General features: G+C 36.5%; 1 long non-coding RNA gene across 1 annotated transcript in view; it reads left to right on the top strand.

Moving 5' to 3' along the window:
• The first annotated feature begins 303 nt into the window (after nucleotides 1–303).
• The window catches only part of LOC117094778, a 32375-nt gene continuing 16207 nt past the window's right edge, over nucleotides 304–16471 (top strand). Inside the window, exons 1-2 of the long non-coding RNA XR_004441676.1 lie at nucleotides 304–382; nucleotides 3348–3398. This is a non-coding gene — a long non-coding RNA (uncharacterized LOC117094778). The remainder of the gene's footprint in view (nucleotides 383–3347; nucleotides 3399–16471) is intronic.

Genomic DNA, 16471 nt, shown 5'->3' with positions numbered 1-16471 from the left:
CGTAACTGGCTAAGACCATTATCTCTTTTCAGTCTGGCTTCTCCTCTCTTATACCTCAACCTCCTATACACACACATCCCCATATCAGGCAACATAGGAAGAGCTGTGAACATTTTTAGGATCCCATATAAAAAAAAGGTTGGATAAATAATTTTTCTTTTGCCATCACTGGTGTGCATAGTGAGATGATGGCTAGCTCTTCAGAGGTACAAATGACTTCTAAAAATACTCTTACGGTCCATAGCTAGAAGTCTTAAAACACCATCCTGCAGTGGCTGCTGCCAGAAATGTGAGGCATGGAAGAAACACATAGATAGACATGAATGGAACTGCAGTGAATCTGGGAAAAGACATCCAGTCAGTCAATATGTAGATCGGAAAGGTGAGGGTTTGGCTGTCACGCATGCCTAATGAAAATGCAAGTTCTTTCCTTTCAGGAATATACTGGTTAACATAATGCATACAGTTAAATATGCACTATACATACTATTTGGGAAATTGCACAAAATATAGTTTATCATAATAATTAGAAAAACTGTTGTTGTACTATACTGAATGCCTCTGAATGAGATGTTGCATGTTTTATACATCTAAACATGTTCTAGAGAATCTCACTCATTTTTACCTAAGGAAGTTTGGCAGCTTCAGAGAAAGTATGCAAAATTTTCAGTGGCACTGTGAAATGTAAGCATAATATGTTAATGATGTAAATATGGCAAAATGTTAACAATTGTTGAATCCAGGCAGTGGGCACATAGATGCATGCTGTGCTATTGTTCTATATTTGAAAGTTTTCATAATGAAAAGTTAAAAACACCACGCTGCAAAAATCCATTTACTTTGTAGGAGAGGAAATGAGCACATATATCAATAAGTTGATATATATGGTAAAAAAGGAATTTGATTATACAATCATACTGGCTCATACTACACAGTGGCATTTCAAGAATGCACTTGGTTTGCTATAGTGTATAACTTAATTTCAGTTTAATTTTGTATGTTTTTCATGATTGTTCAGCTCAGCATTCAAATATGACTGAAATGAAGTATGTTGATGGAAGCCAAAAAAAACAAAGTAAAAGACAGAATAGTGGCAGAGGCTTCAAAATGCCAAAAACTCACTTAGCATATTGTAATGAAATTTAGAAGCTCAGATGTCAAAATCAATTAAAAATTTTCTATGTTATCAACTAAAAAATAACCTTTTAGTCATACAAAAGCAAAGACTAAATCTATGTTCTCTATAACATTGTAAAATCATTATCATATGGAGAAGCAATCAAAGAGTATGCAGCCAAAAAACTGGGGAAAATGAAGTTGTGTCAGGTGGTTAATTATTGAAATACATTTTTTTTGAATTTTTGATACCTATGCTATTTTCTAACTTTTCAATTATGTAGCTTGCTGTATTTTTAACTTTTCAATTATGTACCTTGTAGCATTTATCTCATTTAAATTAATATTTACCTTTGTAGTTTTGAATTTATAATTTCATAATCTTAAAGAGGGCTGAAAAATTTTATATACTCAAGGTGTTAAGATTGATGCTTACAAAATGCAAATAGAAAAATTGTGTTTTCTACTCTTATTTTTTTTCTGGTGGCAAATGTGTAATATTAAAGCTAATGTAATATTATAAATTCAAATATTTTAATATTTTAGTGAGGAAACTAAAGCTCAAAACCTGACAACATTTTCCAAGTCAGATCAGTTGGCAGCAACACACAATAATCATGGTTCAGGGCTCCTGATTCCTGTCCCTTGTTCTTTTCATCATATCATGTGGTTGGTCTTTAGTTAAAGAAAAGTGTTATAAAACAGAATGCTCAAAATATGGCATTGATGAGACGACTCTGTGAAGTTCTTACTATTAATTTACTCAGCCACTAACTTATCCGTCAACCATTCAGTGAACACTGGGCATTCACAGGTGGCTCCTGACCACATAGCCCTTGACCTTAAGCAGCTCCAAGGAGCAGACGAATACAGTCTAGCAGACTAATCCAGAAAAATGTTGCAAGATATATAGTAACTGTACACACTGGAAATCCACCAGGGAAAGAATGTGAATCTTCTGATCCATAATATTATTTGTGACCCTACATATTCCTTGTGGATATGTTGTAGGACTGGTTCTGGCTCTGTCTACTACCACAGAAATAATCTCTGTATTGTTATCTCACTGTCCTTCCCACCACACACACACACTCTATTCTTACTCTAATTCTTACTTTATTTCACACACACACACTCTATTCTTAGTCTAATTCTTACTCTAATTCATCACACACACACTCTATTCTTACTCTAATTCTTACTCTAATTCACCACACACACATTCTATTCTTACTCTAATTCTTACTCTAATTCACCACACACATAATCTATTCTTACTCTAATTCATACACTCTATTCTTACTCTAATTCTTACTGTAATTCACCACACACACTCTATTCTTACTCTAATTCTTACTCTAATCACCACACACACTATTCTTACTCTAATTCATACACTCTATTCTTACTCTAACTCTAATTCAGCACACACATGCTCTATTGTTACTCTAAGTGAAGAGTATTAGAAATAACTTTACTTCTGAATCCTCCACTACACACACACACACACACACACAGACAGAGAGAGAGAGAGAGAGAGAGAGAGAGAGAAATGTATTAAATTGGATCATGCAATTCTGGAGTCTGAAGACTTGATAACCAGGAGGGTCAACAGAGTATGTTCCAGTCCAAGTCCGAAGGCAGGAGAAGACCCGTGTCCCAGCTCAAAGACCATCAGGCAAACAGAGTGGATTCTCTCTTTCTCGGTGTTTTGGTCTATTAATGCTTTCAAGATATTGGAAGAGACCTACATTGGAAGAAAATATGCTTTACTCTATTAATTCAAATAGTAATCTCAGCCAGAAACATTATCCTAGACACACTCAAATAATACTTAAATAACTGGGCACCTGTGGCTCGGTCAAATTTACACGTGAAATTAACCATTACATCTTTCTTCTCTGCTTCTTGATCTCTTTCTTCATTGCTACCTTAGATTAGTGCTCTTCAGAAGCAGACTCTCAGATGAGAATTTGTGGAAAAGTCATTTACTAAGAAATATTCCCAAGGGAAAAAAAGAGGAACAGACAGTGGGACTGGGAAGGAAAGGAGGCCAAGCCAGGGTGGATTAAGCCAAGTTCCAGTGAGATGAAGAAACTCTGGAGGCATGCAGGCCATACCTCAGAGATCTCCCTGGCAAGTGCTGGGGAAATGGGGGTATTTATACCCACACAAGTCCTATTAGTGGTAAGGATATAAGTTTTCAGCTAATTTCTGTTCTCTGTCCACAGCAATCATAGACTGTGGCAGCCAGAGAGTAACCCTCTGAGGAAGTATCACAGGTATGGCTTTTGAAAATGGAAGCACCATATCCAGGCAGATCAAAAGAGATCTGAGAGAGTTGGGAGGAACTCAGACAGCATGTGCTGCAGTTGTCATCATCTTAGTGATAGCCACAATAATCTCAATGTCATCAAAGACTCTGCATGAGACCCTGGACTCCATATTTTCCATATATGCTATTAGCAGTTAATCATCACATCAGATTTATTATAATTAGTACAATCTCCGTTATACAGAGGGGAGGAATGGGGCTTAAAGGAAAATAAGTGACCACAGGAACAGCCAATTGCTGATACAGTCTTTCCCACCCCCAGATGCTGCCAATTCCTTGTCCCATGTCGCTGCCCACTACCTCAAATTATCTGCCGAAAATGCCATGTACTTGCCATGTGTATTAGTCTGTTCTTTTTTTTTTTTTTTTTTTTTTTTTTTTTTTTTTTTTTTGAGGCGGAGTCTCGCTCTGTCGCCCGGACTGGAGTGCAGTGGCCAGATTTCAGCTCACTGCAAGCTCCGCCTCCCGGGTTTCCGCCATTCTCCTGCCTCAGCCTCCCGAGTAGCTGGGACTACAGGCGCCCGCCACCTCGCCCGGCTAGTTTTTGTATTTTTAGTAGAGACGGGGTTTCACCGTATTAGCCAGGATGGTCTCGATCTCCTGACCTCGTGATCCGCCCGTCTCGGCCTCCCAAAGTGCTGGGATTACAGGCTTGAGCCACCGCGCCCGGCCTAGTCTGTTCTTATGCTGCTAATAAAGACATACCTGAGACTCGGTAATTTATAAAGGAAAGAGGTTTAACAGACTCATAGTTACACATGGCTGGGAAGACCTCACAATCATGGCAGAAGAGGAAGCGAGAGCAAAGAAACGTCTTACATGGCGGCAGCCAAGAGGGCTTATGCAGGAGAAGTCCCCTTTATAAAAACCATCAAATCTCATGAGACTTATTCACTGTCATGAGAACAGTACAGGAAAAACCCACCCACCCATGATTCAATTACTTCCCATGGCTCCCTTCCATGACAAGAGAGGATTATTACAATTCAAGGTGAGATTTGAGTAGGGACACAGAGCTAAACCACATCATCATGTAAGATAATTGGATAGAATGCAAACATGTGTGGTAGATAAAATGTTTCATTACTTATAGTCATACTCACGTATATTTTGTTAACTGCCTAGGACATAACCCTGCATTCATTCAAAACCCTCCTGATATTTATGAAAAATAATCAGGTCTAAGCTGGCAAACAAAACCATCTGCAATTTCTCTAAAAGTTTATTTTTAAAAGCTACTTAAAAAATGCAATAGTTGGCTGTCATGGACCTTTTTACACCCAATTTTACACTCTGGGTTTCAGAAATTTGCTGAATATGAAACAAGTCTTTGGACTACCAAGTGTAGTGCTGTTTTTTTAGTAACAAGACACAGTATTTCCAGATTTAGCCATTCACTGCTAAATGTAAAGAACAAGTGGTGGAAAAATTATGTGTGTAAGCTGTAAGTGCTAAGAACGTCCCATGTTGGGGAGTCATGTAACTTCACCTCCTAAAGGCTCTCAGACAGCTGCATGTTTTTTAAACAAAAATAAATGGATTTGTATACTCCACTACTACAGAGTTAGCAATTACTTTGATTTCTTCATTAAAAATGCATATAAGTGAAGACATAATTAGGAAGGTTTAGGAAGCTTTGTGTTTTCTGTAGTTATTTAATGTTTTGCAAAAGGAATATCATCAAAAAACCCTTTCTCAATGTTAATTTGGAAAGTGGCTTAGTAAGGGATAGTTGAACCAAACCACAGCATTGTTTTAGGATGGGTATCAGGTTGTTTTTCTTGGTGAGTGATTTCCTCGCCTATCATAAATTAGTATTTTCAGCTTCTGAGATTTCTCAAAGAATTGAACAACAGAAAATTTATTTAAAGTGATATCTTTCAAATTAGAGCTTTCTAATTATATATGTGGGGGAAACCAGAAATTTGATAAATGTGCACAATTGTACAATATTTAATATGTTTAAAAGAGACTAAAAATACTTTCTTATTAATTTTAACCTTGCATTTTAACACATTTGGCTTCTTTTATTGTGGTGTCTAGCATTATTTTCCATAGAGAATTGCACTTCCAGGAATGCTTCAGCCTGTGTGGGTACATTTAAATTTACCTTATAATGATGATGATATGAATTCATGCAGTAATTAGGAGAAAGATAGCTTGAGGCACCTAAGTTATGTGGATCCAACTAGATTTCTTTTGGAAAACAGAGCTAAAAGGAAAGCAATGCTCATAAAAGTTTTAATATTATATACTAGAAGAAGAGCAAACGATTTCAATACAAGTTCCTTAAATTTTCAGGCATATTTATTTTGGTTTCCTTCTGGACACTGGTGGGTGATGGTTATTGTTTTCACAGAATGGTATCATATGTATGTGACTTCTGACCCTGGAGACAAACCTTCCCCACATACATACTAGCAAGGGACCCACACAGTTTTCTCTCCAATCCCAAGGAATCTCTCCTCCCCCTCTTAGTCTTCTCAGAGCCATCTACCTCTTTCCTCCCCTCCCCATCACCCAGCAGAATCTCTTTAGGGAGAGAAGGAAAGGGTTTCAAGTATCTCTAAGGAAGGAATTTAGAAGTGAAATCTGCTTAGGCCGGGCACGGTGGCTCACGCCTGTAATCCTAGCACTTCGGGAGGCCGAGGTGGGTGGATCACCTGAGGTCAGTAGTTCAAGACCAGCCTGGCCAACATGGTGAAACCCCATCTCTACTGAAAGTACAAAAATTAGCTGGACATGGTGGTGTGCGCCTGTAATCCCAATTACTTGGGAGGCTGAGGCAGGCGGATCACTTGAACCCAGGAGATGGAGGTTACAGTGAGTCAAGATCACACCATTGCACTCCAGGCTGGGCAACAAGAACGAAATTCTGTCTCAAAAAAAAAACAAAAAAGAAAAGAAAAGAAATCTGCGTAGCATCTGAAAATCTGAGGGCAGAAGAAAGGAAAAATACAGTCATGTGCTGCATACCAATGTTTCAGTTAACAACGAACTGCATATACAATGGCAGTCCCCTAAGATTATAATGGAGCTGAAAAATTTCTATCACTAGGGACATGGTAGCCTCATAGTACAACACATTGCTCAAGTGTCTGTGGTGATGCTAGTGTAAACAAACTTACTGCAATGCCAGTAGTATAAAAGTCTAGCACATTTAATTATGCATAGTATATAATACTTGATAATGATAATAAAAGGCTAGGTTGTTGGCTTATGTATTTATCACGCTTTTTATCATCATTAGCATGCACTGCTTTCGTTTTATTTTATTTTTTTTAAAGTTAACTGTAAAACAGCCTCAGGCAGGTCTTTCAGGAGGCATTCCAGAAGAAGAAGGCATTGTTATCATAGGAGATGACAGCTCCATGCCTGTTATTGCTCCTGAAGACCTTTCAGGGGGACAAGAGGTGGAGGTGGAAGATAGTGATATTGATGATCCTGACCCCATGTAGGCCTAGGCTAATGTGTGTGTTTGTGTCTTCATTTTAAACGTAAAGTTTGAAAGTATAAAGATGAAATTTTAAAAATTGAAAAAAGCGTATAGAATAAAGATATGAATAAAATATTTTTGTATACCTATACAATGTGTTTTGTTTCAAGCTATGTTATTACAAAAGAGTCAAAAGGTTTTAAAAATTACAGTTTATTTAAAAATTAGGGTAAGCTAAGGTTAGTTTATTATTGAAGAAAGAAAAGTTTTAAAAATTAGTGTAGCCTAAGTGCACAGTGTTTATTAGGTCTCCAGTAGTGTACAGTAATATCCTAGGCCTTTACATTCACTCATCACTCACTCACTCACTCACCACTCACTCACTCACTCACTCACCCAGAGCAACTTCCAGTCCTGCAGGCTGCATTCATGGTAAGTGCCCAGTGCAGGCATACCATTTTTAAATCTTTTATATCGTATTTTCACTGTACCTCTTCAATGTTTAGCTATATTTAGATACATAAATACTTACCATTATGTTAGGATTGGCTACATTATTCAATATAGTAACATGCTGGACAAGTTTGCAGCCAAAGGAGCAATAGGCTATACCTTATAGCCTAGGTGTATATAGGCCATATCATCTAGGTTTGTCTAAGAATACTCTATGATGTTTGCACAATGATGAAGTCACCTAACAGTGCATTTCTCAGAACATATCCCCATGGCTGCCTGACTGTATGTGAAAAAAAAAATGATTCAGTAAAATTTTTTAGAATATAGTGTTCTGTTTTGTCCCCACCTATGATATTTTACTATGAAGTTTTCATCTTCTAATGCAGCATATCAGTAAGTCTCTCAACCCATTTTCCCTCTTTCTTACTTTTTTGGGAGTCACAGACTTTAGCTGGATGGAGTTCAGGGAGACAGAGTTCTGGCCAATCCTGAAAGCAGAACCCATGCAGGAGGGTATGGTGTCCACATTGCCTCATCCGAGGCAAAACTACAGCTATGTCAGGAGGGCATGGTAACACCTGAGTAATACTTTGTATCTTCCTTACCACCTTGCTAAAGAAAAGCCAGTTTGGGGAGGGATTGCACTGGGGAGTTATACATGATATAAATGATGAATTGATGGGTGCTGACGAGTTGATGGGTGCAGCACACCAACATGGCACAAGTATACATATGTAACAAACCTGCACATTATGCACATGTACCCTAGAACTTGAAGTATAATAAAAATAAAAAATAAAAAAAAAGAGAAAAGCCAGTCTTAGACACAGCGATATAGAAATGCTTCCTTTTTTTCTTAATTTGGTGAAGATCACCTTACCAAGTGAGGATCACCTTACCAAAGTGAAGATTTACTCACTTTGGCAATAAAACATGTTTATTAATTTTTAAGCACAGAAAACGTATTTAAAAAATTTTCTTTAAGAATACAGATCAAGGTTTCAAAAACATTTTCAGTTGGAAATCTTTGGGTAGGAAAACTGCAGTAATGAGCAAAAGGGATAAAAAGGTAAAACATGTGCAAAACAGATGTTGTACTTAATTTCATGCCAGAACAAATAAAAAATCAGAATCTTTATGATTTAGACGATGGACAATCTATACAGATGTGTGTAGGCTGAAAAATTTCTCCTTGTGAAACTGGACATTTTTAAATTGTGAGAATCTACTTTCTAAAATCAACTGGGCTCAATTACTAAAACAGAAATCTCTTCTTTTGCTTGGAAATTGTCACCAGTATCCAAACCTTAACAGTAGATCAGCACCACATGGAATGAAAATAACTTTGAGATTCACGCATCAAATGTAAAAACATGATATAAAAATTTGAGAATATTTTCATAAAGACGAGTAAGATCCATATAATACATGGTAATTTAAAATGTATTAAAACACACGAATTGGGCACCAATTAAGTTAGAAAGAACTGTGTTAGAACACCAAGCAGGTGGTCAAAATGGTAATGAAAAGAAATAAAAACACAGATAGTATGGAAGAGGCAGCCTGTAAACACCAAAACAGTGTCAGAGACACAGAGTCACTGCCTAGTAGAGAGGCTTGTAGGGTTTTTTAAAAATGTAAAGTATTTCCACCCCCATGAGGAGATTTCAATGTAGTTATGATACATTTGAATTAATATCTTAGAGATTTCAAGTATCTTCTTCATAACCATCATTAGACAAGAATAGAAGTTTTAGATTTGAGGTCTATTTGCTTTCCAGAGGGGATCTGTAGATGGCTACAGAAGGTCTCTGACTCCTTTACAATTGTATAAAATCATATATATGTGTGTGTGTGTGTGTATACACACATATATAATTTATATATATGTAATTTATATATATATATGTATACATAGAGAGGGTACATAGCTTTCATACATTCTTATGAGGGTTCCATGACTTCACAAACATTAAGAAACCGTTGGAAAGAGCAGAGCTCTACTAACAGGAGACATGTCGATTTATCCTACATAAAAATGACCCGTGCAACCCAGGAAAGCTTTGCAAACAGCCAAAGCATAAAATGAAGTAAATGCTTTGTTTATCCGTCAGAAAAGTATAGCACAACAACTCCAGTCATACAGTTTTTATTTACATGAATAAATTACATGATTTATTACTATAAATCCAGCTATTTGTCATCAGACACTCTCTCTTTATAATTTGAAAAATTTCAAGAGCCATGGGAACTAACCATAGGTTATATTATGTTGTGTATTACTGGCAAGTGCTCAAGAAAGAACTGGCAAGAGACAGTAAATGAAAAATAAATATGTGGCTCAATCTGATGGTCAAGGGACCATAACATAGATAACAAGGAGGGATTAGGTCAAGCACATATGGTGGGTTGTAAAGCACCTGATTTCATGTGATTCAACTTATCAATATTCATGAGCACTTACGGTATGTAAAACACTGTTTCTGGTGAGAAAAAAAAGCTAAACTTGAAACTTAGTAATGTTATAATTTTTCTTGTTTTAACCCAAGAATAACTTGTCAAATCAATGAGGAAGTTAAGATTTGGGCTTTGTTGTATTTCACCAATAAGAGGATGGTAGCAAGCAAGAACCACAGTGTGGTAGATTTATGTGATATTAACTAAGCTGGAAGGATATTTCCCTCTATTCTTTGCCTGCGTACTTCCAGGTTAATGTGAGATGCAAAAGACACAGTGCATGAGATGTGGTAGGTGGAAGCGGAAGCAAAGCAGAAAGCATGTTCTTTTATGCTGGGAAGGTCAATTGAGGGCACTGCTCTGTTTGCAGCCTTCTAGCGTTGCTGTTTGTTTGAGGGCTCACCTTGTTGGTGCTGAGCAGTGGTGGGCCTGCAGCTCCTCCAGCTCCTGGCAAGGCCTGCAGCTTCTGACTCCCAAGTAAGGTGCATGTTGAGCTCTGTGATAATGAGCTCCAGCTTTTCCCACACTAGTTTATTAAAATTTATAATGCATAAACCATTTTTAAGTAGTTTTGTGCTTGTCTGAGCTTAGGGAGTAATCAGAAAAAACACACATTCTTATGAATCAATTGTAGTTTCCATCACAGAACACCCACAGCATTTAAGTCGAAGGTCATGAGAAGCTGGCCTCAGATCCAATTTATCATTGCCTTCCGCTATCCATTGAGGTCCATCTTTCCTTACCGCTGCCTACCCTTTTTTTTTCTATGTCACTCATAATGGTTCTCCTTTTCTAATTGATGTCATATACCAATGTATACTCAAATAACCTGACAGATACATACAGAAAAAGAATTTAAAATTAGGGGATCAATTGTTGATGTCAGAAGCAATATTTTTGCACGTTTTCAAACTCAATGCAACCCAAACCATTCCCATGCTGGTGTGTTAAAATTTGTAATGCAAAAAGCATTTTTAAGTAGTTTTGTACTCTCAGGGCATAAGAAGTTATCAGAAATAACAAAAACTCTTATGAATCAATTGTCGTTTCCACCACTTTTACATAGTATATTCTTTCTAATCACAACTAGTAGAGCAAAAACTTACTTTCTGCAAAAAAAGTAGAGAAAGGGAAAATCCAGGATCTCACTAAAGTCATTCTGTGGCTTCTTTTTATTTTTGGAAGTTGACTAGAAAGAATATTGATCTTTTACAGTGAAAGAAAAACAAAAAAAAATCACATCACTTTTAAATGTATTTGGCACCAAGCTATCATTTACGGAAATAGTTAACTGTTTCATAGTTAGTGGAACCCACTTATCTACTTTTGCAAATATTAGTAGTAGTTACTAGATACCACACTGGCCCAGTAGTAGAGAGTTTAGGGAAAGAGTCATGAACTGATTTGAGAGTCATTAGGTCTTATGGAAAGATAACTTACAAGAAAAAAATATCAACTCAAATTAGATTGAATTAAGGAGGAGAATTTATTGGGATGCATACTTTTTGAAATACAACCCAAGAGTAGAGATATAGCTCTTTATCTTTCTTTTTCAGTCTGAATCCCCACCCCTATCTTTGTCTCTTTCACTCCTCTCTCTCTTACTCTCCCTGTCTCCTATCCACCCCTTTCTCCCTTTTTACCCCTCTCATTCTCTGTTTCCCTCCCTTCTTCCATCTTTCTCTTGATAGTTCAGGGTACCTGTGGCACCCACTCCTAGCTTACATAGACTTCCAGCTTGAGTGCCACTGACCAACTAGCTAGTGTCTCTTCACCCAATTACTAGAAATATTCTTTGTTATAATTCAGCCAATGGATTGACTATGCAAGGGGAGGGTTTCCACTTACAGTCCAATCAGCTGTGGACAGGGAGCAAAGTACAAAAATGGTTACTAAGGGCGTGAGTGACCCTTCTCAAAGATGGAGAAGTGGGATGGGCAGACATCCTGAGATATTTTCCACTTTACAATATTTGACCCTTCACCTAGTAGAAAGCAGTTGGATTCAGTTGCTGTTCTTGAGCAAAGAAGCAGGTAACTCTTGGTGCTTCAGCTCCATCACATTAATTCATGTAGAAAACCTATTTCTACTCTGGAGCCTATTTTTGAAAGCATGGAGTCTGTTAATGATAAGTACTATATAAATATTAGTATGGCCATTATAAGTCTTTTAATTTTTTTGTCTTTAAGGTCCAATTTTTTTTTTTTTAAGTATTTGTTCTAGCCGGGCGCGGTGGCTCACGCCTATAATCCTTGCACTTTGGGCGGCTGAGGAGGGCAGACTGCTTGAGCTCAGAAGTTGAAGACCAGCCTGGGCAACCTGGCGAAACCCCATCTCCACAGAAAAATGCAAAACTTAGCTAGGCATCGTGGTACATGCCTGTAGTCCAGCTACCTGGGGGGTTGAGGCAGGAGGTCGCTTGAACCTGGGAGGTTGAGGCTGCAGTGAGCCTAGATGGCACCACTGCATTTCAGCCTGGGGGACAAAGTGAGATCTCAAAAAAAAAAAAAAAAAATCTTTGTTTTAGATAACTATTTGGTCTCCTTATCAATCTGAAATAAAGGGTTCATACTCCCATTCTCAAGGTATGATCATGATAAAAATGTGACCATAATTATGAGAGATATTATGATGTATCTCATCCCCCTGAGGTTGTACTCTTCTTTCTAAATAAGAAAATGTTATGCTCCCTGAATGTTTATGCAAATACAATATTTATTTTAACATTGTACCACAAACAAAATAAATAAGACATTTCTGATATATGAAAAGTACCACAGTGGAAGTGAGAAATTATATACAACAAGCAAAATGAAATTGCAGAATGCTGTAAGTTGAATGGGGCTTTGGGGAGCATTCAGAGATTAAATGGTCCAATCCAACCCTTTTAATTTCCAGGTTAAGAAATTGAAGGTTAGGGGATATTAGGTAGCTTTCTAAAAATTAGTTTGCATCTGAGCTAGTCCTCAGTCTTATAATTCCAAATACAAGCAAAATAGCAAAATCTTGCCTTAAAAAGTAAATCAGGGAAATTAAAATCTTTATGTTCTCTGTCTTTCTTAGAAATTATTTTTCATCCAATAATTCATCAATATGACATCACTTAAGGATGTAAGAGAGAGAAAATTGTTGAATCTTCTTTGTCCATATGAACAAATTATGAACAAATTATTTTATTCATAGTAACTTTGTTTCTACCATGAAGCACTGCATAGTATATGCTTTTTAATAAAATTAATTAAAACATATTGTTAAGGATGCTCATAACAAATGATATCCTTTACTTTTACCAAACCAGAACTGGAGATTCAAGAGGGAAGAGAATAGTACAAGCCTTAGTTTCCATCACATTTAGCACTGAATATCCAGGACAGAGATCACATATAATTTATTATACATGTATAAAATATTGGGGAGGCTGGCGAGAACAGAAGAAAAGCAAAGAGATTTAAAGATTTCAGAAAGAAAGAATCATAATTCGCTGTTTAAAACTTACATGGGCCTGAAATTCATTCTATGATGAGCCCTGTCAAAGGGTGAAATGAAAAAGTTTTAAGATTCAGAGTGAATTATACGTAAACTTATAAGACAAAATAGTTGCATCCATATGACAGGGGGAAAAGACTGGAGTTATTTTAACATGGAATCATATGCAATTGCTTGTATATTGCTTTTTTTCCCCCTTGAGACATTCTGGCTGCCTTCCCCTTGGTCAAGTCTCTTGACTCATTTGTAAAGTTAAATTTCATCCAGGGAAAGCCTTTCATGTCTATTTATATCACATTCTACTTTCATTTGGTTTATTTAATGATTTATTAAATACATTAAGCATAGCACAATTTCCTATGAGGGTTAAAACATATGACTAAAATTATTTTAAAATTATGTTTATGTTGTGATTTATAAAATTGCAAATTGTCAAAGACATAAGGGATAACGGTAAAATAGCACACATTTTCTTGAAGCCTACACATTACTCTAAGACCTCACTTGAAAGCTGGTAATTTCCTTGAAATAGCCCATGGGGAAGCATATGCAAGGAAACTGACAGCATATGGTTTGAATAGATGTGCCTGTATAGTGAAGGACCAGACTGGGAGAAGGTATTAATGAAGAATATGAATACAGGAGCAATTTCTTAACTTGGTGCAGAGACCAACCCCACTTTTATCCAATTTTTATAATCTGTATTATTTAAGGGAGAAAAATATTTTACTCAGGGTTGAACACTCAATACTTTAAGTGTGCTCTAATGGATGTATCATGTAGAGAGCAAGGCAATTGCTTACCTCTTTGATTATTTGGTGGATTTATAAAGTAGCAAAAAATGGTTCAGTAGCCATAGCAGCTTGTATTGATAGTGAACAAGTCACTTAACCTTTCTGTGTATCAATGTCTTAAAACAATTAAATCATTAATTCAACATACTGATTGTCAACTACATGCAAAGCATTTTGCTAATTCCTAGGATGAAGGAGTGAGAGTGAGTGATAGGAGATGAGGCTGGATGAGTAGTAGATACCAGATTTAAAATGGCCTTGTGTGACATAATAAGTAGGTAGGATTTATCCTTTATAGTCTTTTGGGTATTATTAAAGGATTCTAAACAAGGGAGTGGTATAATTAGGTCTTAGAAATAACACCCTGGTAGTAATGTGAGGCATAGATCAAAAGAGGATAAACTTGGCCGAGTTAGGACAATGGTAATTAATCAGACCAGAAATGATGGTTGCCTGAACAAAGGCCATGTCAGTGGTGAAGGGGAGAAAGGATGGGTTTGAGAAATTGTGAGGAAGTTTGCTTGTAATTGATTAGATTTGGAGGCCAAGAAAGAAGCCTGCTTTGATAGTGATCCATATAATATTGATTTCTGACTTGTAAAATAAAGCATATACAGAACCTTGCATAACTTCAATTCGCTCTTATAACAGTAAAAGTAATTGTTAAAGATTATTAACTTTGTCTATCAAGTTATACATGTAAACGAATAAAGTACATTTTCAGACTGTGTATGTAATACAAGCAAGCTTTAAAACTGGTTTTTTTGTTTCACTTTTGCTAATAAATAGGTTTAGAAAGCTGGTCTAAATTGACAGTCTATAGTTTATAGTTTATATTTAAAGGATAGCTTTCGCTTCCCTACGGGAATGAGAAACAGCACTTATAGAAAATTCCATACAAAGTTTTGAGGTCTAACATGCCATGATTTGATAGACTAGGGCATCTGAATATTTAGTTCCTGACTCCAGAGAGCAAATGTTAGAAGACAGAATTGATGAATATTTGACTTAAACTAATTCCTTGAATATCTAGCCATGTATTTTATACCATCTATCATTGTGGTTTCTCAGCACTTAGAAATATGAGCTCTGAATAAAAATGTAGAGAACCACCTGTCTACATGGCAGTCTTCCAAGAATCCACAATCTAAATTATGCTTACCACTAGCAGGAAATGTAGGCAGCCACCTTCTACTTGTCATTCTCAGATCCATTTTTCAAAGGAAGACTATTGCAAGGAAACTAACTTTATGTTACGACTGATATAATAGAGTACACTTCTTGTACATGGCAGCTTAGAATTAGGTGCTAGGATTTGAGGGAAATCAAGTGAGGCAGACACACAATACATAACTTCTGACATCTCTTTCAGGCATTTGATTTTGGAATCTAATGCAGTATGAGTTTGCTAATGACCAAGGAGGCCAATAGTGAAGCAGAGTAGGATTATTAAGTTTCAGTCTTTAATAGTTGAGTAACACAAGAATAGTTTCTTTTTGTTTAATTGCTAGGTTTTTGGTTGTTTTTGTTAAGTTAAAAACTTTTTGATAATTTTCTGCCTTACAACTGTGTATAAGCCCCTGAATTGTTACGGTGAGAGGTACAAAGATACAAGGGATGGCCTTTGTGTTAGGCTGTTCTTGCATTGCTATAAAGAAATACCTGAGATAGGTAATTTATAAGAAAAGAGGTTTAATCGGTTCATGGTTCTGCAGGCTGTACAGGAAGGATACCACCAGCATCTGTTTGGCTTCTGGGGAGGCCTCAGAGAACTTTTACTCATAGCAGAAGGTAAAGTGGGAACAGATATGTCACATAATGAAAGCAGGAGCAAGAGCTGGGTGGAGCAGTGCCACATTTTATAACAACTAGATCTCATGAGAACTCACTATCATGAGGACAGAATCAAGCCATGAAGGATCTGCCCCCATGACCCAAACACATCCCACCAGGCCCCACCTCCAACACTGGGTATTACATCTTAATATGAAATTTGGATGGGACATCCAAACTATTAGGTTGGTGCAAAAATATTATGCTTAACCTAATATATCAGCCTGTAATCAATAGAGTGAATATTAAGCTCTATTTGTGAGATACAAATATCACTGACTAAAAATGGAAAATAAAGATTGACACATAACAATGGTTTATGATTTCAAATCAGTATACTGTTAAAATTTCTATTAGAGAAATTTTGCTTACTAATTTCTGTTAGAGAAATTAGTAAATTCTATGTTTGTTATTTATAACATACCACAGTGGTTAAATATATGAGATTAAATTCGGATCTAAGACCTAGCTTCAAAACTTGAGTCTGACATTTACTAGTGGTGAGGCTGTGAATCAGTTATTTAACCCCTTAAACTTTAATGACTTCATTTTTAGTAT

Source organism: Trachypithecus francoisi, unplaced genomic scaffold, assembly GCF_009764315.1.
Source record: "Trachypithecus francoisi isolate TF-2019V2 unplaced genomic scaffold, Tfra_2.0 Lachesis_group13, whole genome shotgun sequence".
Lineage (NCBI taxonomy): Eukaryota > Metazoa > Chordata > Mammalia > Primates > Cercopithecidae > Trachypithecus > Trachypithecus francoisi.
This window is presented reverse-complemented; position numbering and strand designations above follow the sequence as displayed.